This window comes from Pinus tabuliformis, chromosome 7, assembly GCF_031772625.1.
Source record: "Pinus tabuliformis cultivar Carrire ecotype Pingquan chromosome 7, CPIR1, whole genome shotgun sequence".
In the NCBI taxonomy this organism is placed as follows: Eukaryota; Viridiplantae; Streptophyta; class Pinopsida; order Pinales; family Pinaceae; genus Pinus; species Pinus tabuliformis.
In genome coordinates this window covers 1357586705-1357608193 of record NC_142293.1, presented here as the reverse complement: position 1 = coordinate 1357608193, position 21489 = coordinate 1357586705, and the positions used below count along the sequence as shown (strand labels likewise).

The window sequence follows — 21489 nt, the reverse complement described above, 5'->3', positions numbered from 1 at the left end:
AGCAACCCTCTCAATCTTCCTCTCACTTGCCTCAAGCTCCAAACTTCCTCTCACTCACCAAATGATGCAAATGATGGATTGTGGAAGGGCAGGAAGGCTTTTAATTCTTTTGGTCGCTCCCCTCCCTCCAACTAAAAAACCCACGCACATTTTTTTACCACGGGGGGGCGCTTTTTGGCGTGCAGGAGTGGCCAGGATCAATCGCTCCCTGACTTCGAAAAATCGCTCCGAGAGAGATCGCTCCTGCATTTGCTCCCAGAAAGGTAGGGAGCACATTTTTTTGAAGGGAGCTCACTCTCAAAATTTGTAGGGAACAAGCGAATTCTAAGAACGTGAAAAGGTCACTCCAAATCCGCTCCCGAGCGGAGCATGCTTTAGGAGCAAATTCAAGGGGGGTGGGGGGGCGCTCCCCCGCAACCCTGGTAGAGCTCAAGCTATAATTGGTTGTTGCTTGCTTACATCCCTTGTCATTCTTCTACAATTTGATATCTTTCTTATCTTAAGTATTTTCAATCCCTTCTTCTCATAGGCCAAGGCCAACAAGGAATGAGTATGAACGATTGACAATAAAAAATCAAAAGTTGGGATAACAAACATCGAAGAATGATGACAAGTGAAAATTATGAGATACATGGAGTGTTGCCATCATCAAACCCTTCTATTTGTGCCCCTCCTAGACAGTGAAAGAAAGACCCCAAGGAAGGCCACACTGGCCTAAAAAGACATAAACACGAAGTTGAAGTAAAGGAACAAGTACACAATCAATCGCGATCTATAATCCAATTTCAACTTGTGATCCATACTAAAATGCCTTAAACATTAAATGAAAGCACTTGAATGCAAAAATGTAGTGTTCCATGGGGACATGTCCCCTAGGGTGAGGGACACACTCCCCATGTTTCCCATGCTCCCAGGACAAGGGGCACCTAAGGAAACAATCCCCCACATCCCCCTTTTGGAGTAACTTTGGGAGAGGCAAATGGAAAGGTTTCCCTAATGTGTGGGGTGTGTTTCCCCACAAGGGGTGCTTGTAGGCATCCCCCACTCAAAAAAGGAAAGGCAACCCCCTTGAATCTTGCTTGAAAATAATATTTTTTTGAGTGGGGAAACCTAATATTCAACCCTGGGATCCTACTAATGTTATATAGTTAATAGTAATGTTAAATTCTTAGATGAAAAGTGACATTCTCCTTTATCTTTCAAATAAATGAGAATGTTACCTTAAATTTTTAACATTACCACTAATCGACTTAGTATGTTTGAGAGTGAATTGGACCTCATTGGATTTCATATGGAGAAAGTAGAATTTTAGATCCCACTTGAAATCCAATAGACTTAATAGTGTTTAGGATTTAAAGGTCGGGGGATCCTATCATGTATGAGGGTAAGGAACTAGCATTTAATCAAGAGAACCAAACCCTCTAGGTACATCGATGTTGGTGGTATTATTTATTGAACTACTCTGTCATGACCTAGTAAAATTGACCTATCACTCAAACAAAATCTCAACTTGACATGTTAAGATTTTTCTATCTTATTTTAATGCTTTGAGGGTGATATTGATGATGAGGATCTCAATATATGCAATGATTTTAATGATATGTAGGTATTTATTGTAGCGTGATTTTTTTTACTATATAGGCCATCTAGAGCCTCTTTGTTCATGTATTTTTGGTTCAAATATGGATTGTACTCGGTGTTTTTTTGGTTATATACACCCTTGCTATATATATGAGAAAAATTACATATTTGTGGATACTGGTTTGGATTCATATAGTTGCACATAAATATTTACGTAATTTTTTTCAAAATTTAAATATTTATGTATTTTTTCGTCAACCAATTTTTTGGTCCGTTTTTTTCTCTAGTTCGGAGTTTTGGAGTTGACTGTTTCAATCATTGGTTAATTGTCTATTGTCCATTTTTAGTTTTACCTTTTGAGTCTTGACTCTAGATATTAATAACCTTAGACCAACTATTTGACTCATCGCTTTTTACTATTTTTGAGTTTGAGTAATTTCAATTTACTATTCCATTCTTCAAACTTAAGTATCTAATATTTTTCTTAGTACTAATCAGATTCTAAATAATGCATGATGAATTTAAATCAATGAATACAATATTTTACTATTTCTATTTCATTGAAACATTTATAATGCATGAATCAATGAATTTCAATACTGAATTTGAATTTGAATCATGTTCACAATATATATACACACCCTGACAACCCCCACCCCCCTGAATTCCCTAAAATTTGGGGGTGCTCCTACATGGCATGTGTCTCTCCCCCATCTAGTGCCCTCCCGTCATGAAAACTTGGTGGAACATTGCAAAAATGGTTAAGGTGTCTCACAATAGATGACCCACCTTCATGGAATGAGCATGTTAGATCAATGAATACATTGTTTGAAAAAGTGGATGAGAGGCATCTGATGTTGGCTATATGTGGATCATAATAAGGTTCTAGCTACCAAGCTATGTCATAAGAGAAAAAAAATTCTCCTAGGCTTATCCATGTATATGAATGGATAGCAAGGCACAATAACTTCTGCTTGTATAATGGTGGTACAATACCGGTTATCATAGAGCTACATAAATGATGCCATATGACTTTTCATATGGTCAAAAACCCTTGTCAATGACTCCATATTTACCAGGCACCTCCAAGGTCAATGTAGTAGATAATGCACTTAACACCAGAGAAGTCATTTTTGCACACTTAAGGACAATCTCGTCATGGCTCAAAATTCAATGAAACAACAAGCTCAACATCATTGAAATTAATCTTTAGCGAAAGGGATCTTGTGTTTCTTCACCTCCAACCTTATGAACAAGCATCACTCAAAGATAAAATCCCAAGAAATTAGCATTAAAGTTCTTTAGACCCTATAAGATCATCCAGTGCATTGGACTAATGTTATTAGAACTAAATTGGTCATCGAACCTACCAACCCTCAAAATGTGCACCAGACCAAAACTAAGAAAATCAAAGCCGACCAAAAATACATTTGAGTGATGGGTACATTTTTACTAGGGTCATGACAAAGGAGTAAATCAATCGATGCCACCAACATCAAGGTACATAAAGGAATTCATGCTCTTGATTAAGCACTAATGTTCAGCAGAGAGAAAATCCAATGGAAGCTTTGCAATTCTACCAATCTTGAAATCCTAAATTCTATTAATTCTACTAAATTTTGAATGGGATTTTAAATTATACTTTCTCCATATTAAATCCAATAAGATCGGAACCAATGTTATCAAAATTGGACCTGAACTGGTTGATCCCACTGATTTGAGGGCTAAACCGATCCAATTTGAGGTTTGGAACAAGAAATGGCTGGTTCAGTGCGAAACAGGCTGGTTTTGTGATGGAAACAACCAATTTGGGTCGAACTAGCTGGTTCCATACAATTCCACCAAAGATGTTCCAAATGCAATTTTTTTTAAGAGAAAACAAAAAAATTTGAGTAGAGCAACCTAATATTCAAGCATATGGCCTTGGTATTGCTATGCAATTCATGGTAATGTTTAATTCTTAAAGTAAAAGTGACATTCTCCTTTTTACTTAAATTTTTAACATTACCATGAAATGACTCTGGATGTTTGAGAGTAGTTCTAACCTCACTCAAAATCCAATAGACTTAAAAGTTTTTAGGACTGGGGAGATTGCAATGTTTCCATTGGATTGTGTCATGTACAAGGGTATGGGACTAGTATTTAATCAAGAGCACCAAATCCTATATGCACCTTGATGTTAGTGGCATTGGTTGTCGAACTCCTTTATCATGGACCTACTAAAAACATACCCATCAATCTAAAAAAATCTTAACTTGACATGCTACGCTTTTTCTATCTTATTTTAATGCTTAGAGGGAGATATTGATGACAAGGATCCCAATATAGGCAATGATTTTGGCGATGGGTAGGTATTTGTTGTAACATGATTTTCTTGGATGCTAGAGGCCATCTAGAGCCCGTTTGTTGATGTATTTTTGGTTCAGAGATGGATTGTAATTGATGCTATTTTGGTTATGTGCACCCTTACATGTTATATAAATGAGAATTTTTGCTTGTTTGTGCATAAATTGTTTGGATTCATATGGATGCACATAAATATATATGTTTTTCATTAAAATTTGAATATTTTATGTGTTTTAAGTTCACTGATTTTTTGGTCTTTTTTTATCAGTTCCAATCCAATTTTGACCGTTCCTATTTCAAAGGGTTTTCCGGTTCAGTGACAGGTTTGGTTCTGATAACATTGATTGGAACCACTCTCAAACATTCTAAGACAATTAATGGTAATATTAAAAATTTAAATGTGTTTACTTTAAAATTTTAACATTACTAGTAGTTACTAGGGTGAGTGAATTAGAGGGGAGGGGGTCTCTTTGAATAGCATTAATAGGGCCCTAAGGTTAGGTATTGTACTTGTAATTTATTATATATTTTTTTTTAAATCGAGTTTCGGTGGTCCTAGCTACACCATAGGACACTTCACGAAACTTGCTAATTCTCTAATGTCAATTCAATACCGAATTGGCCAAAAACAGTTCAAAGGCACCCAGTTGGACCAATTTTCCCTCCAAATTGATTTCATTGGTTCCATTAACATTGCATTGGAAAGTGACCTACAAGCAGAGTCTTCTATCCCACTCTAAGATTCACTGAATCTTTGACGTTACTTGTCTAAAGAAGGATGCGGGATTGAATGGCAAGGTGCAAACCAACTTACTAGAACTTTATGAAGAAGGATCCATTTGGCTCCCACTCAACGCAGTATTGGATTTTTTTACCAGTGAACCCACTCTAAGATCCATCCAATCTTTCATATGTCTTGTTTGAAGAAGGTCATGGGATTGAATAGGAAGGCACAAACCAAGGTACTAGAACGTGATGAAGAAGGCTTCATATGGCTCCAATTGGAAGTAATATTGGATATATGTGAGCATCAATTGCACCTACACATAGTCCAAGAAGTATTGATTCAATGGAAATACATGTAGAGTGAAAATGTTGGGTGTGGAGCCTAAGTATCTTCTTTATTTAGAGGCATCGCCACATTGGACCCCAGTTCGTGCTGCCCGTAAAATGTACGTTGCTAGGGGAGTCCAGGTGAGGCGACCATAAATTGCCTTGTAAAATGTTGTAATTTCATAGTCAATCTGGGTCATTCATTAGGCAGAGATCTGACAGTAGAAGTTATGTTTAATTTAGGTTTTTTTATCCTAGAAGAAAACCCCTCTCTATATATGAGAGAATTGTATTTCATCTATGTAGATCTGTATTTTGAGTGAGAAAGAGATAGGATATTATGTGAGAGAGAAGAGGGAATTACAGGGGATCTGCTGTAGGTTGTCTCTCTTCAGTTTGTTGCATAATATAAAAGGAAGGACTAGTTGTTTCTCTTTGGACGTAGCCCAAATTGGGTGAACCACGTATATCTATGTCTCTCTTGTTTTATGTGTTTATATTTCTACAATATTTTATGTGTTCCATTGCTCTGTAATATATAATTTTCTAACAACTGGTATCAGAGCCGAAGGTCTATTTCGCTGATAAACTCGCAAGAGAGAAGGGTTCCTGGTTCGAGTGGGAGCAATGGCAGAAGATGGTAGGTTTAAGGTCGAAAAATTTAACGGCCAAAACTACCAGCTGTGGAAGATGCAAATGGAAGATTATCTATATCAGAAAGATTTGTACTTACCATTGAGTGGAAAGATAAAGAAGCCAACAAGTATGACAGACACAGAATGGGATATTCTCGACAGAAAGGCATTTGGAACAATACGACTGTGTTTAGCAGCGTCGGTAGCCTTTAATATTTCAAAGGAAACGACAACGGAGGGTTTAATGTTGGTATTGGCCAAACTATATGAAAAACCCTCAGCCTCAAATAAGGTATTTCTTATGAAGCGTTTATTTAATATGAATATGTCAGAAGGTGGATCTGTTGCTAATCATTTAAATGAATTTAATACAGTTACCAATCAGTTAAGTTCTCTAGGGGTAACTTTTGATGATGAAGTTAGGACCTTGTTATTTATGTGCTCATTGCCAGAAAGTTGGAATGGTTTAGTTATGGCCATTAGTAACTTTGTCTCTGGATCTAGTATTTTAAAGTTTGATGATGTTGTTGGTGCAATCCTTAGCGAGGAAATGTGACGAAAAAGCTCCAGTGAGACATCAAGTAATGGTTTGACTGCAAAGACAAGGGGAAGAAAAATGGAAAGAGAAAAGAGCCCAAGATACCACAGTAAGTCAAGGAAAGGCAGATCCAAGTCCAAATCAGGGATAGTGTGCTAGAAAAGCGGGAAGAAGGGACATCTGAAGAAAGATTGCAAGTCTCGGAAGGGAAAAGAAGGAGACGCGCAACAAGAAAACAATCATGAAGCAAATGTGACAGGTGATGTGTTGCAAGCTGATTTGATTCTTTCAATAGAAAATATTATTGATGCCTGGGTGGTAGATTCAGGGGCCAAATTCCATGCCACACTTGATAGGAAACATTTTCATGATTATGTTCAAAGAGATTTTGGACAGGTTTGATTGGGGGATGATAAACCTTGTAAAATCATTGGAATGAGTACAATTTTCATAAAACAACAGAAAAGAAATCAATGGCTATTGAAGGAGGTAAGGCATGTTCCAGATATGAAGAAAAATTTGATTTCAACAAGGCAGTTGGGAGGTGAAGGTTGTGTAACTACTTTTAGAGATAAAACCTGGAAGGTCACTAAAGGAGTCTTGGTAATAACAAAAGGAGAAAAGGTTGGTACTTCTAATTCTTTTAATGCTTTAACCTCTACAGGAGAAGATACGGTATTGTGGCATCATAGGCTTGGGTACATGAGTGAGAAGGGGATGCAGATTCTTCACTCAAGAAATTTGTTGCCAGGGTTGAAGCATGTTGATTCAAAATTTTGTGAGAATTGTGTTTATGGTATTTCTAATTTTGTTAATGCTTTAACCTCTACAGGAGAAGATACGGTATTGTGGCATCATAGGCTTGGGCACATGAGTGAGAAGGGGATGCAGATTCTTCACTCAATAAATTTGTTGCCAGGGTTGAAGCATGTTGATTCAAAATTCTGTGAGAATTTTGTTTATGGAAAACAAAAGAGAGTCAGATTCTTGAGTTAGGAAAGAAAAGAAGAGAGAAAAATTAGAACTTGTGCATACAAATGTATGGGGACCTGCTCAGGGATCATTTCTCGGTGGCTCTCGTTATTATGTTACTTTTATTGATGATGCAACCAGAAAAACCTGGATTTATTGTATTCGAACTAAATTTGATGTATTTGATACTTTCAAGAAATGGAAAGCTTTGGTTGAAAATGAGACAGGAAAAAGGTTGAAGTGTCTCGGATCAACAATGGAGGTGAATATTGCAACAAAGAGTTTGATAGCTACTGTTCAGAGAATGGAATTCGCAGAGAGAAGATAGTTCCAGGAACACCACAAGACAATGGTGTGTCAGAAAGGATGAGCATGACAATCATGGAGCATGCAAGGTGCATGAAATTGCATGCATGGTTGCCTTTACAATTTTCAGCAGATGTTGTAGATACTGTTGTTTATCTAATAAACAGAGAGCCTTCAAGTTCCTTGGATGGTGGTATTCTAGAGGAGGCATGGACACATAAAAAGGTAAACTACTCATTTTTAAAAACTTTTGGTTCTGAAACCTTTGTCCACATTAATAAAGAAAATAGAACAAAGCTTAAGGCAAAATCAAATAAATGTGCCTTTACTGGATATGGTGTTAATGATATTAGTTATTGCTTTTATGACTATGAAATACACAAAATCATTAGGAGCAGAGATGTCATATTCAATGAAAAAGTTTTGTATAAGGATCAGATGCAGGAAAAGAAATAGGAAAAAGAAAACAAAGAATACGCAGTGCTTGATGAGACCACAGGAAAAGTGAAGGTGCTTGAAAATCATAATGATCAACAGGGATAACAACAACAACAACAAGCACCTCAAACACCTGAAAGTGGTGTTAGAAGATCTACCAGGATAAGTAGACCCCCTGAACAATACTCTCCTTCATTATATTATGTATTGTTGACTGATTCTAGTGAACCAAAATGTTATGAAGAAGCAGTGCGGGTAGAAACCAGGAAAAAGTGGGAGCAAGCCATGAAAGAAGAGATGGACTCCTTAGCACATAACTAGACTTGGGACTTAGTCAGGTTGCCTATAGGTAAAACAAAATTGCAGAATAAATGGGTTTACAGGTTGAAGGAAGAAGATAGAGGTAGAAAAAGGTATAAAGCTAGACTTGTGGTGAAGGGATTTGCACAGAAAAAGGGTATAGAGTTTGATGAGATATTTTCTCATGTTGTTAAAATGACTTCAATCATAACTATTTTAAGTTTAGTAGCAGCTGAAGATTTGCATCTTGAGCAGTTAGATGTGAAGACAACCTTTCTCCATGGGGATTTGGAGGAAGAGATATATATGCAGCAACCACAAGGATATGAGGTAAAAGGGAAGGAGAAACTAGTGTGCAGGTTGAAGAAGAGCTTGTATGGCTTAAAACAGACTCCAAGGCAGTGGTATCTAAAATTTGATAGGTTTATGTCTGAACAAGGTTATACTAGATGTCACTTTGATCATTGTGTTTATCTCAAAAGGAAAAATGATGGCAGCTATATTATATTGTTATTGTATGTAGATGACATGCTTGTTGCAGGTTCTAACATGCAGGAAATAAATGTGCTCAAAAGAAAATTGGCAAACTCATTTGCAATGAAGGATTTGGGTGTTGCAAAACAAATCCTTGGTATCAGAATAACTAGAGACAAGAAGAATAAAAAAATTAACATTGTCTCGGGGTGAGTACATAGAAAAGGTGTTCAAAAGATTTAATATGCAAAATGAAAAACCAATTAGTATACCTTTAGCTAGCCATTTCAAACTAAATAAGGAAGTGTGTCCCAAGACTTAGGAAGAAATGGCTTATATGCCTAAAGTTCCATATGCATCAGCAGTTGGAAGCTTAATGTATGCAATGGTCTGTACAAGGCCTGATATTGCACATGTAATAGGCGTTGTAAGCAGGTACATAAACAATCCAGGAAAAGAACATTGGATAGCGGTGAAGTGGATTCTCAGGTATTTGAGAGGTACCACAAATCAAGCATTATGCTTTGGTAGTTCAAACATTGCTCTACAAAGATATGTTGATGCAGATATGGCAGGTGATAGAGATAACAGGAGGAGCACAACAGGGTATGTGTTTACTATAGGTGAAACAACTGTCAATTGGGTTTCAAAATTGCAAAGTGTTGTTGCACTCTCAACAACGGAAGTAGAGTATGTTGCTGCTACAGAGGCTAGTAAAGAAATGATTTGGTTACAAAGGTTTCTGGATGAATTGGGTAAGGAGTTGGGCAGGTTATACAGTGACGGCCAAAGTGTCATACATCTTGCAAAGAACTCTGCATTTCATTCCAAGACTAAACATATACAGCTCAAGTACCATTTCATACGGTCAATGTTGGAAGATGGACAGTTGAAGTTGGAAAAGATACACACTAACCAGAATCCTGCAGATATGTTAACAAAAGTTGTAATCGGGGAGAAACTGAAGTTATGCTCAGTTTCAATTGGTCTTCAAGTATGATGAAGAATATGAGAAACAGCCAGGTCCAAAGTGGAGTCATTGTCTAGCAAATGAAGCAGCGGTGGAGTTGTTATAATCAGTCTCCAAGTGGGAAATTGTTGGGTGTCGAGCCTAATTATCTTTTTTATTTAGAGGCATCACCACATTGGACCCCAGTTCGTAATGTGGCGTAATGTGGCGGCAAAGCCACCCATAAAACGTACGCCGCCAGGGGGGTCCAGGGGGGGCGACGATGATTATTTGGAGCCCCCCCCCCTTGGTGGGGGATTGGGAGCAGGGCCCCCGAAGCTAAAAACAGATGTAAAATTGCCTTGTAAAATGTTGTAATTTCGTAGTCAGTCTGGGCCGTTCATTAGGCGGATCTCCGATGGTAGAAGTTATGTTTAATTTAGTGTTTTTTTCCTTAGAAGACAACCCCTCGCTATATATGAGGGAATTGTATTGCGTCTATGTAGATTTGTATTCTAAGTGAGAAAGAGAGAGGAGATTGTGTGAGAGAGAAGAGAGAATTACAGCGGATCTGCTATAGGTTGTATCTCTTCAGTTTGTTGGATAATATAAAAGGAAGGACTGGCTGTTTCTCCATGGACGTAGCCCAAATTGGGTGAACCACGTATATCTGTGTCTCTCTTGTTTTATGTGTTTTCTATGTTTATATTTCTACAATATTTTATGTGTTCCATTGCTCTGTAATATATAATTTTCTAACAGAAAAATCCTTATGGGAACCAATGGTGACTTTGCAACAATTTTCACACAATCCAAGAAGTATTGATTCAATGGAAATATATGTAGAGAGAAAAATCCATATGGGAACCAACGGTGACTTTGCAACAATTTTCTCACCTCCAACCTTGAGGAAAACATTACTTTTGAAGGGGGGCGCATATTGGGGTCCTACCCTAGCGTTCCTACTTTAGACTACCTACGAGTCATTCAATTGATGCATGTAACAATCCTATTTGAATAAGGACTATTGCATAGTAGTGGATAGTTATTTAATGTAAAAAGTTCCACCTTACCCACTAGGTAATTGGTACTCATTAATGATGGGAGCACAAGTAGTTAAGGTTTTCCTATTGAGAATCTACTTGAAGAGACAAGAGGCTATGAAATGTCTTATTGAGTATCATTTATTTGGATTTTTTCTTAGTGAAAGTTTGCCCGACATTAAGAGGCAAGTGAACATTGTTTTATTTCAATTAAAAAGTTAAGCAACATTACATAATACATACTATGATTTAATATTTGTAACAATTATTGAGCATAAAAACACATTTCTAATTTCTAGAATAAGATTAAATTGCATTCCTATTGTATTAGATAAATAAGGTCATCGACATTCCAAGAAGTAAAAGCACAAGTTTGCATCTACGACAAGCACCATACAAACCATAGTTTTGAAAAGCAATGCAGGTCAACTTGGCCAAGTTCACTGGGGATTGCTTCGAATGAGCCTTCAAAACAATTTTGCGGGCCAATTTGGTAGTTTCGAACAACAATATAAGTCAACTTGGTTGAGTTGACTAGGGACCAATTTGACTTAGCCTTCACCTCAATTCTATGGTTCAATTCAGTAGTTCGAAAAGCAATCCAAGTCAACCTCATTGAGTTGACTAGGGACCTCTTCAACTTAACCTTCAACTCAGTTCTGTAGGCCAATTTAGTAGTTTTGAAAAGCGATCCAAGTCAATTTGGTCGAGTTGATTGCTTGGATTTAGCCTTGAGCTCAATTCTGTGGGCCAATATGGTACTAAACTAACTGAGTCAAAGCATGACTCAGCCTATTTGGTATCAAGCCAACCCTACTTGGCCGAGTAGATCCAAGAACCTCCCATGCCACCTCCACCTTGAAATTTTCAATTTTTTTGTTAAATACATAAAGCCTAATCTCTAAACCCTAAAAAGTTTTTATAAAGAGACCTACTAATTTTGTAGTTTTTGTTAATAATCCCTTTCCTATCAATGGTGATGAATTTGATGATTGATCATGTTGATCAATTATTTGTACTATGTAGTAGGTTAGTAACTCGTCACATGTTTTTTCTAGACTCGAGACTATTTAGAGCTTCATTGATTATGTATTTTGTTGTTATATATTGTACTTAGTGTTATTTTGATATATTCACCCTTATATGGCATATATGAGTAGACTTTGCGTACTTAATCTCTAATAATTTGAAATCCTTAAAATATTTTTTTCCATTAAAATTTTAACTAGTTTATATATTTTAAGTAAACCGAGTCATTGAAATCAGATCAATGCTAATCAAAATCTGTGTTGACCCCTGAAATTAGATCAATGCAAATCAAATCAAAATCTGTGTTGACCCACTCAAACAATTCCAAATCCAAATCCTAACTTAAAAACTATGGTACAAACTAGGTATCATGTACAATACATGTGAAGAAGTCAACATCGCAATGAAAGATGCAAGTAAGGCGCAATAGTTATAGATGACGGGAAAAGATATCGAGTTTCATTGATTATGTATTTTGTTGTTGTTATATATTGTAGTTAGTACTATTTTGATATATTCACCCTTATATGACATATATGAGTAGACTTCTTTATCTCTAATAATTTGAAATCCTTATAATATTTTTTTCATTAAAATTTTAACTATTTTATATATTTTTAATAAACCAAGTCATTGAAATCAGATCAATGCTAATCAAATCTGTGTTGACCCCTGCAAACAGATCAATGCTAATCAAATCAGAATGGGTGTTGACCCACTCAAACAATTCCAAATCCAAATCCTAACTTAAAAACTATGGTACAAACTAGCTATCATGTACGATACATATGAAGAAGTCAACACAGCAATGCAAGATGAAGTAAGGAGCAAAAGTTAGATGACGGGAAAAGATATTGAAAACATAGATCTATTACAATCCAAAAGAAATTTCAAATAAACAAATGGGCAGTATGACGAATAAGAGGAGTCCCAATTAATTACACAAAGCAAGCCCATAATCTTAAAAAGGCAAGATTTGTAATCTTGTCAGAGACAAGATATTCAACACACACGGCCTACCTTTGGAAAGTGAATACGTCTCGATCTTTATTTATCAGACGTTGGAGAGAGTTCAGCAGAATTTTGTTTTGGAAACCGTTTAGCAGTTTTTTTATTGGAAATGTGATACAACTTAAAATGATTTCTTTAAAACTGCAGTTTAGCAGTTTTTTATTTGGAAATGTGATTCAACTTAAATTGATTTCTTTAAAATTGTCGGCGTGCATGTTTAGTTCGCAAAATTTTTGAAAAATCCACAAATCCTAATCCCAATGAATCTGGACATATCTGTCCCGTGTCCAGGAAACAGTTTGGAACATGCCGAAAAAGCTAGATCTTAAAATCTATTATAAGGAGGGAATCCCTGCCTAAAATAATAGTAGCTTGTAAAATCACTTTCTGAAATTTCTATGCACAGTTCTAAAAGCTATAAAATAATTTGCTGAGTGTCCCCACTATCTCAAAGCTCTGTAAAGATTTTGTTTTATTTGAAGAGTGTCCCCACTCATCACCCTCAAGGCATGCAATGACAGGTTTAAAAATCTATTATAAGGAGGGAATCCCTGCCTAAAATAATAGTAGCTTGTAAAATCACTTTCTGAAATTTCTATGCACAGTTCTAAAAGCTATAAAATAATTTGCAGAGTGTCCCCACTATCTCAAAGCTCTGTAAAGATTTTATTTTATTTGAAAAGTGTCCCCACTCATCACCCTTAAGGCATGCAATTACAGGTTTAAAAATATATTATAAAGAGGGAATCCCTGATTAAAATAATAGTAGCTTGTAAAATCACTTTCTGAAATTTCTATGCACAGTTCTAAAAGCTATAAAATAATTTGCAGAGTGTCCCCACTATCTCAAAGCTCTGTAAAGATTTTATTTTATTTAAAGAGTGTCCCCACTCATCACCCTTAAAGCATGCAATGACAGGTTTAGAAATCTCTTCAATAATTGATTGAAGAGTTTCTAGAAACAACTGCACTGAAAGGTAGAAACTCTGATCTGACACCAATGTATCTGCCCAGCGTAAATTGCATAAACAACTCTTTCAGTTATGCATGTAAGGAAGCAAAGTATGACATTTTGTGCAAAAATACAATCGAATCAAACATATTCAGCTAATAAAAATAAGGTCACACCGCAGTTATAAAATTACTATTTTTGCCTTATAGCTAATTGTGGTTCACTTCTATACAAAGAACGAGTATCCCAAATGGATAAACAACTGCTTCACCCACATACCCATGACTACAGGGTAAAATAGTATCATTGCTCCGACCTTGAATTCCCTCACATAAAACTTTAAAACCAGTGTTGCGGGGGAGCGCCCCCCCCCCCCCCCCTTCGAACCCGCTCCCGAAGCGCGCTCCGGGCGGGAGCGGCTCGGGAGCGGGTCGGGAGCGCGCTCCCGTAAAAAAATTTGCGCTCCCTGGTCTGTTAGGGAGCGATCGCTCCCGCGCTCCCGGAGCGTTTTTTAATGCCCGGGAGCGATTAAAAAACGCTCCGGGAGCGATTTTAGACGGGCCGGGAGCGGTTCGGCGGAAAAAAAATCCGCCGGACCCGAAATTTCCAAAAATTTTAGAAATTTTTTTTTATTTTATAAGCCCAATGGGCCAAAAAAATTTCATTTCAACTTCATTGAGCAAGAGATTGAGAGCTGGAGCAAGGAGCAAGAGCTGAGGAGCAAGGAGCGAGAGCTGAGGAGCAAGGAGTAAGTGCCAAGGAGCGAGAAGCAAGCCTGCAGAGGTAAGTAACTTAATCATTTAGTTAGTTTAGCTGGTTAGGTAGTTAATTTGGTTAGTTTAATTTAGCTGTTTGAGTTTAAAGATCATGTATTTAAATTAAATTAATAAATTAAATGAATTAATCCCAATAAACTAAATTAATTTGCAGATTCAAGACTCAAACCCTACAAACATCAAACACCATGGACCTGGGGATATTTATTGGCATTTTCCTCTTCCTGGTCCCTTTTATGGTTATTATGGTGGTGGAGAGTAGGAAACGGAGGGGGCCTGAAACTGAAGAGGTGGATGAAGAAGCCGGAGGAAGTCAAATGGGTGAAAACCCCAGTGAGGAGGAGATGGAGGAGGGTGAACATGACCCTCAAAAAACTAAACAAGACCAAACTCCATTGTGGAAATATGTTCAAAGGGCTGAAACAGGGAGAGGGGGTGGAACCACTAAATTTCATTGCCCCCATTGCAACACTGATTACACAGGCTCATACACCCGTGCTAGAAGACACCTCTGCGGGAAAAGGCCATGGGATGGAGAGAAACAAATAGGAATCAAAACTTGTGCAGCGGTGTCAACAGCAGATAGAGCCAAATACATAAAGGAAGAGGAGGACGCCCAATACAGAACAAAAAGATCAAGGGGTTTCTTTGAACCAATCTCACCATCACAAAGAACTCCTTCAGCATCCTCCCAAGGCAGTGGATATGGACATGGAGGCTCAGGGTCATCATCTTTAAGGCGTAGAACCATATCAGATTTCCTTGATGAGGGGTGTAGGAATGATGTGGATTCAAAAGTTTACAGGTTCCTCTATGCATGTGGGATACCATTCAATGTTCTACGCTCACCTTATTGGCACGAAATGGTTTCTGCCATAAATGATGCCCCTAAAGGATACAAGAGCCCTGGGTATGACAAGGCAAGAACTGTTGGCCTTGATCATGAAAAAGCAAAAATATCACATTCTTTGAATAAAATGACAAGTTCTTGGACTGACAATGGGGTGTCCATTGTATCTGATGGATGGAAAAATGTAAAAGGCAAGCCATTGATAAGTGTTCTTGCTGTGTCCCGAAGTGGTCCCATCTTTCTAGCTGCACATGATTACTCAGACAAGTTCAAGACCGCTATCAACATTGCAGAAGCATTGCTTGAAACAATTGAGCGCATTGGCCCATACAATGTCATCCAAGTCATCACTGATAATGCTCCTAATTGTAAGGCAGCGGGAGCAATTATTGAGGATAAATACCCGAACATATTTTGGTCTGGATGTTTGGTTCACACATTGAACCTTCTGTTGCATGATATTGTCAAAAACAAAAATGAACAATACCAATGGATTGGTGATTTGTACAAGAAAGGAAAAAAAATGATAAAATTTATTACAAATCATAGCAATACCCATGGCCTTTTCCGCAGTCACTCGAGATTGGAGTTGCTGAAGATTGCGAGGACTAGATTTGGTAGCTATTACCTCACCTTCAGGCGCCTTTTGAAGGTAAGAGAGGCATTAGCTAGCATGGTATCAAGTCCACATTGGCAGGTGTTAAAGGAAAGGGCTACAAATGTAGCTGACATGGCAGGTTTTGAAACGGTGGAGGAGGCCGCTCTTGATGGGCAGTTTTGGACAACTGTGAGACAGGTATTGGATTTCACCAAGCCAATTTATAACATGATTCGGTTTGCAGATACAGACAAACCAGTGATTGGCGAGGTGTATGAGCAAATGGATACCATGTTGGGGGAAATAAAAGACATTGTTCATAATAAAGATCCCAACTTGTACAAACTGATTCATGATTGTGTGTGTGAACGGTGGAATAGGCTTAACCTTCCACTACATTGCTTGGCGTATATCCTTATGCCAAAATACTACTCAGAATCTTGGTTGGGCAAACCTGCAGCAGGGGGTGGTGTTAGGACCAAACCCCATTTAGATCAAGAGGTAACTAGAGGATATCTGGAAGCATTAGAAAAGTTGGTGCCTGACAGGGAGGAATGTGCAGCTGTGCGCCTTGAAATAGGCAGATACTTCAGTGGCAGTGGTTTGTATGGTAACTTCCATGCAATGGACGACAAAGATAAATTTGATTCTCTCACATGGTGGGAAACATATGGCGGCCACGGACTTTTGCCAAAATTGGCAAAAAAAGTTCTTTCACAGGTTGTAAATTCTTCTTCTGCAGAGAGGTGTTGGAGCACCTACAGTTATATACATAATGTGAAAAGAAACAGGCTCAACGAAAACCGAGCAGAAAGCTTGGTTTATGTGCACTACAACTTGAGGTTGTTGAGCCATTACTGTGATCGGGCTAATGAAGATCCCACATATAAAATTTGGGACAATCACCCTGAGGACGACAATTTGGAGGATGGCATTGTACATATGGAAGAACTAGAAGAGGAGCTTGTACGGGATGAAAATGAAGCAGCTGCAGCAGCCATGCCACCTCCACCTCCACCATCCAGTAGCAGTTCTCGGGGCCCGAGTCTTGTTCCATTGCTGTCGCCACCTCCATCGACACCCTCGCGTGGAGGCTCTAGTTCTGGTCGTCGGTCTGTGCGAGAGACTCCTAGAAGACCACCACGACCTGCTTATACTCCTGGAGACTCTCGTGGCAAGGGCCACTTGTAGATTTACAGTTTACTTGTCTTTTTTAGTTTCTATTAGACTTTAGTTTTCATAACTGTTGAGTTTTGAGTCCTTGACTCTTGACTCTTGACTCTTTCATATCATTATGACATTATGATATTTTTTGTAAACATTATATCACTGTGACAATGAAAATTTGAAGTTTGAAGTTGGGCCTTGGCAATTATAACTCATTGGTAATGATTGTGAATTATGAATATGATGCTTTGTGAAAGACTAAAGTTGTTTCATTTCATCTCATTATTCATGTTTCATTTTATAAATTTTTAACATTTCATATCATGTTAACAGTTAGAAGTTAGGACTTAGAAATATCTTCGATATTACTTCTTGTAATGGTTAAACTTGGCTTACAAGTACAACTTGTTACTTTGGTGATCAATGATGATAAATGTTATTGAATTTTCAATTCTGAAAGCTTGAAGTTGAAACTTTAATATTGAATTTGATGAATCATGATTTATAAGACTCAATATGTTGCAGTTGTAATATGTATTTTACTAACTTGTGGACATGGTTGATGACGATTATAATTTCTAGATGATTGATGTGATATGGTTCAATGATCAATTTATGTTTTTTTATGTTTTTTATGTCTATTTCATCATTCTACATGTTTTTGTTGACATATATGTATCAAAAATTAAAAAATATAAAAATATATATATATTTTTAAAAAATCGCTCCCCGATTCGCTCCCAAACCGGGAGCTTCTGAAAATGGTCGCTCCCGCTCCCAAGTAACATTGTTTAAAACTAAACTTAGGATTAATATTTATGAAAGGGGCAATTCATGGCAAATGAATGAGATGACGTTCTCTAATACACTCGGGGAACATGCCTTCCTACGAGTATTTATCAACAACATAAGACCAAAAGAATGAAGATAAGATGGACTTCTTCTACTGCAATGTAGCCGGATATTTGACGACCATATGACTAATTGTCTCAATGTACTTTTATTTTATTTTCCCACAGATTAAGCCCATGCTGATAATGTTGCTTGTTGCCTGAGGCAACAATTTTTGGCAGTTCTGATGATGGTATTCCCCATCACCGGTGGCAGAAAGCTTGGGTGCCTCACTCTCCAATACTCAGTCATGTACTGGAGAACACTCTGTTGTTCGGTCACAGAAAGTGTATTTTGGAAGGTACCTTTTGTCTAATGGTGTAAGAGCAAAATAACAAAAAAGCTGCCAAAGGGAATTAAATGACATCACTATCTTTTCTAACTTTGAAAGCACTTTGGCACTTTATTCTCCAGCTTTTATATGTTTATTAAGAAATTAACAGACAGTTACTTCATAAGAGAATACTGTTGTCATTGAAATACTTGAATTGTTTTACTTTTTAGACCTATTTTGACAATATGGAAATAGTTTAATTGCTTTACTTCTTCGACCTATTTTGACTGTATATTACTGATTTTTGTCGTGATTTTAGTAGTATATGGATCCAAAATATTGTGATTGGACTGATTTTGATCTCATTTATGGATCCAAAAAGTAAAACAGTGAGATTACTCTTCAAAGCACCAACCTGAAATATGGGTTACATTTTGTGATTTGGAAAATGTGCCAATTTAAGGCAACCTTAAAGTTCCCAAGATGTGAATTTCTCACACCCAATCAATTCAACATTTGAGGAACCTTATAAAATACTGGTTATCAGACCAATTAAAAATGTTAAAGTTGCTACAACAATAAAAAATTCCACATGACATCCTGTCATTGCCAGCCAATAACTTGAAGGCTAACACAAACAGTAAAACACCAAATGACTTGTACCCTATGTCACAAGGTTCGTTGAACTTTAACCTTGAGATTCGAATTTTGGCGAACCTTAAAAAAAATTGAGGTTTGGCGAACCTTAAAAAAAAATTGAGGTTTGGCGAACCTCATCGAACTTCAGAGCCATTGACCGAGTCCAAAGATCAAAACTCATAACTTCATGTCATAACTCAAGCTTGTAATTTATCCTTGCAATTTCCATGTCTATGATAAAATTTTTGATGTTTACTAAAACCTCATCAAAAAATTCGAACTCAAACTGACCCTAATCATTACTGAACCCGAACTCGAACCCGAACCTTGTGAATTGCTTGTACCCATATAGAATTCAAAACACACTTCAAAATTTCTTCCATCATGAATCAATAACAGCATAAGTATAAATAGTATGTCATGATTAACATGAAAGAGACAAGTAAATCAAATATTGATGAGGCAGTAGCATATATTCTACTTGAAAGCTTGAAGGAAACTTCAAAACAGAAGGGTAACACTGTTTAGTAGTGTGACAAGTACAGCAACCAGAAAACAGAAACATAACAAATCTGATACAGGACTCTTTTTGATGATATGTTACGTTTCAGGGAGATTCCAACCAGGCCAATATTCCAGAATATGTTCAAAATGAAAGTAATGCACAATACTTAAACTGCCAATGGATTTATCAAAATGCTCTTCATTAGGATTCAGGAACCCCACCATTCCCAACCGTTATAAGTAGATGATTTAGATCGGTCATTTTCATAGCACATGTAATCTCATATCACCTTTAATTCACAATACAATGGATAATATTTTTTGTTAGAAGGGATTCAAGGTACACTTTCTTTGGATTAGATGCCAAGCTTGAGGATAACTATTAGAATTTCCGACAAAATTGCCCAAGGCTTTGCACCCTGCCTGATCCTTTTGGATCTCATATCATTTGGGTGTGAGAAAAACCTTAGCGGATGGCTTAATGATCTATCAACCCTAGAAAACCACTGATCAGTAGACTACAATGGATGATATCGCTAAACAATCAAAAATTCATAAAATTCAGCTCTGAAAGTGATCTGATTAAAATTACGCCCCTAGTCAAAGGTGGGTTGCAGGGTAAGCAAAAGCTGGTAGCTGATGTTGTACCCACCCGCATTCAAGTGTCTTCAATGGCAAAATTGTGTTTGTGCTAATGTTTATGGATTTGCCAGCACAAACAACAACAGTTGAGCAGTTTGAGCCAGATGCAAATCAGGGGATTCTTTTTTGGAATACATAAACCACATGCGGCCTCTTAGCCAAAGAATTCGGAAATGATGATGTTAGTTGCACTTTCTCCCAGGTAGGGGTAGGGTGAGTGGAATTTGGATGCTTTGACAGTGATATGACCCGTTCAAGTGTCTCCAACGACAAACTTGTGTTTGTGCCGATGCTCATGGATGCACCACAGCACACGACAACAGCTGGGGACAGGTGCAAACCCTGTGAGCCTTCAAAAAATAGATAAACAACACGCAGGCCCCTTATCCAAAGGATTCCGAATTGTGCAAGTTACACTTTCTATTAGGTAGGGATAAAGTCAGTGAAAGCTGGGTGTGAGAAAAACCTTAGCGGATGGCTTAATGATCTATCAACCCTAGAAAACCACTGATCAGTAGACTACAATGGATGATATCGCTAAACAATCAAAAATTCATAAAATTCAGCTCTGAAAGTGATCTGATTAAAATTACGCCCCTAGTCAAAGGTGGGTTGCAGGGTAAGCAAAAGCTGGTAGCTGATGTTGTACCCACCCGCATTCAAGTGTCTTCAATGGCAAAATTGTGTTTGTGCTAATGTTTATGGATTTGCCAGCACAAACAACAACAGTTGAGCAGTTTGAGCCAGATGCAAATCAGGGGATTCTTTTTTGGAATACATAAACCACATGCGGCCTCTTAGCCAAAGAATTCGGAAATGATGATGTTAGTTGCACTTTCTCCCAGGTAGGGGTAGGGTGAGTGGAATTTGGATGCTTTGACAGTGATATGACCCGTTCAAGTGTCTCCAACGACAAACTTGTGTTTGTGCCGATGCTCATGGATGCACCACAGCACACGACAACAGCTGGGGACAGGTGCAAACCCTGTGAGCCTTCAAAAAATAGATAAACAACACGCAGGCCCCTTATCCAAAGGATTCCGAATTGTGCAAGTTACACTTTCTATTAGGTAGGGATAAAGTCAGTGAAAGCTGGGCAATGACATTTTCCCCGCTAGCATTCCAATCCATCCAATGATAAGTTCATGTTTGTGATCATGCTCTGGATGTACCAGTGCAAACAACAGCAGATGGGACCAGGTGAAAGTCCTGGGTGTCTTTGAAGAAAGAGATACCACGTCCAGCCTCTTCACCAAGGATTCAATTCAGGATTCCGAATTGAATGGTGTCAGTTGCAGTTTCTCCCGGATAGGGATAACGCCAACCTTCTCCCAAGTAGGGATAACATCAGTGAAAACTGGGCGCTGATATTGCCCCTACTAGCATTCAAGTCTCTTTAATGACAAATTTCTGTTTGTGCTTATCCTCGTGGAGGCAGCAGCCTACACAACAGCAGTTAGGACCGGGGACAAGTCCTGGGTGTCCTTGGAGGAATATATAATCCACATGGCGGTCTTTTAA

The 21489-nt window shown here is 37.7% G+C and overlaps 1 protein-coding gene across 2 annotated transcripts in view; it reads right to left on the bottom strand.

Annotated features, from left to right (window-relative positions):
* Positions 1-21489, bottom strand: part of LOC149252605 (metal tolerance protein 4-like) — a 68933-nt gene that overhangs the window by 45766 nt on the left and 1678 nt on the right. The window lies entirely within an intron of this gene.